We start from the raw sequence: 3,078 nt of genomic DNA, 5'->3' as shown, positions 1-3,078 counted from the left end.
TATATATATATATATATATGTATATGTATATACATGTGTACAGTGACATCGTAGAAGATTCGTTCTGACCGATGAAAAGCAAACACAAATGTTATATTCAATTATCGTTCATATCTCATATGAAAAAATGTCGTCGCACTTCTGTGACCTATTAAATATGACACTCTTCTTCGAGACTATTTGCAACTCTGAGATACACGCACATTCACACGGATACACATACACGTGAGTATATATGTATACATACATATATATATAGGAATTTTTCGCTCTGTTTCTTTATTTCTTCACACACACATGCATACCAACAAGTAGAAAGCACTTAATTGTACGCTTGTAAGATGTCCTCTAATAACAGTAGCACGTAACTCGTGTATATTAGGCCGAAATGGTTAATTTTATTTTTGATTTTCTCTCAAAATGATCTTCGAACTGATGTCGATGTCCATTGAAACGGATTTATAGAGGGTTGCAAAAACATAATCTATTCATATAAATATAAATACACTCATGCATACATTTCTGTATATTTATTGATGTATGTATGTTTACATATCTATCTATCTATCTATCTATCTATCTATCTATCTATCTATCTATCTATCTATCTATGAATGTGTGAGTATATTTAATTACCCACACATTCGTATATATATATATATATATATATATATATATATATATATATAGAGAGAGAGAGAGAGAGAGAGAGAGAGAGAGATAGATAGATAGATAGATAGATAGATAGATAGATAGATAGATAGATAGATAGATCAATATATATATACATATATGTATATATATACGATATATTTATATATATATATGATGAATTACACATACATGCCCACACATGAATATATATATACACGCACACATATATACATATATATATATATATATATATATATATATATATATATGTGTGTATATATATATACATAGTATATATGTATATATATATATGTGTGTGTGTGTGCGAGCGCATGTATATATATATATGTATTTATATATGTATATAGAGAGACACACACATATATATATATATATGTATATATATAATACAAGGAATATATATACATGTATACACACATATATGTACATACTTACATCTACATGTGTATATATATGCATATCAGGGTACAGGACGTTAGAACAATAAACTACAGACAACGGAACGAACACATAGGAAAACGGAAAGCCACTTGGAATATCCCTTCATCAGCTGTCTCTATTCTATCTAGACGTTTCGAAGATAAATACATATATAGATAGACATATATATATATATATATATATATATATATATATATATATATATAGAGAGAGAGAGAGAGAGAGAGAGAGATGGATAGATAGATAGATACCGACATATGAATGAATGTGTGTATATTTAGTTATGGCCACGTATGCTTCTATAGAAATATAAGCATATGCTTATACACGTTTTTAACGACTGATACATATCACCCACACGTACACACACACATATGTGCACATACACACACACATACACACATACACGCACTCATACACACGCGCATGCACGTAATCATACAGACGCACACGCATATACACACATATAATGAGACACGTGGGCATACTGACACATAAATCGATTTCTTATATTTATACGCGAAACATTGATCTGTTCAGATATAAATGCGCAGACATAGATATATACAGACATACATATTGAAACATGTACATAATATATGTATAGATATATACTTATATTTCCACACACATTCACAGACACACATAGGTACACCCGCACACATACATACAGATACATAGACACAAGACACACATTCGTATGGTTGTCGTCGTAAATCAAAAACATTCTCACAATAGAACCATAAACGGGAGAGAAAGTTTAGTGTATGGACCTCGCGGGAATAGATCCCACATCATCACTGATTAATACTTAAATCAATAGCCATTAGGCTGCTGACCGTTCCAAGGTTATCCGTCTCTTATTAGAACATAAAAAAAACAAACAATGTCTATACTTAACATTGTCCTTTGTATTAAGAGGCCACTTCGATGGAAATCTAGTAAACTGTTGATAACTGCCCACTCCTACACTAGCTGCTAACTTGAATGACTATAACATATCGTTATGGCAAGCGATTTATGTTAATTATACAAAAGCACACACGTATATATGCAGGTAGGTATGCGTGTAGCTATATATTCGAGGGTGAGTCAAAAAGTAATGCCATTTTGTTTAGGACAGGTATAATTACCAACACAGGAACATGTATCATACATCAAAATGAAGCTGGTCCTCTGTGGATCACATCCCTACTTCTCAACATAGTCACCGTTTCTCTCAATAGCAATGTTCCATCTTCGAATGAGAGCTTGTATCTCTGCCCCGTAAAATTCTGTTGACTGTTCTTTGAGCCACTTCTTCACTACAATTTTCACTTCTTCGTCACTGAAATAATGTTTGCCTCTCAAATCCTCTTTCATGGGACCGAAGAAATTATAGTCTGAAGGCGCTAAATTTTTCCAGTGATGAGGAAGTGAAAACAGTAGCGAAGAAGTGGCTCAAAGAACACTCAACAGAATTTTACGAGGCAGGGATACATGCTCTCATTCGAAGGTGGAATGTTGCTATTGAGAGAAACGGTGACTATGTTGAGAAGTAGGGATATGAACCACAGTGGACCAGCTTCATTTTGATGTATGATACAGGTTTATGTGTTGTTAATTATACATGTCCTAAACAAAATGGCATTACTTTTTAACTCACCCTCGTATATATATATATATATATATATATATATAGTGAGAATTTCCAAAAATCAAAAGACGAAGACGGGTGTGTAAACAACAGACAGATGTATTAGTTTAACGCTCAGGAAGTAAGTCTTTTACGTTTCGAGCCTACGTTCTTCGACAGAAAGGAGCATAAAAATAAACAGGGAGAGAAAATAGAAGACGGCTTAGTGGCTAACGATCTATAGGTTCACAAAGAATAAGTCCTGGGGTCGATTTCTTCGACTTACACCCTTAAAGTGGTGCTCTAGCATGGCCGCAGTCAAATGACTGAAACAGTAAAAGGAATAA

Source organism: Octopus bimaculoides, chromosome 11 (genome assembly GCF_001194135.2).
Source record: "Octopus bimaculoides isolate UCB-OBI-ISO-001 chromosome 11, ASM119413v2, whole genome shotgun sequence".
Lineage (NCBI taxonomy): Eukaryota > Metazoa > Mollusca > Cephalopoda > Octopoda > Octopodidae > Octopus > Octopus bimaculoides.
Note: the sequence above shows the minus strand (reverse complement) of the source record.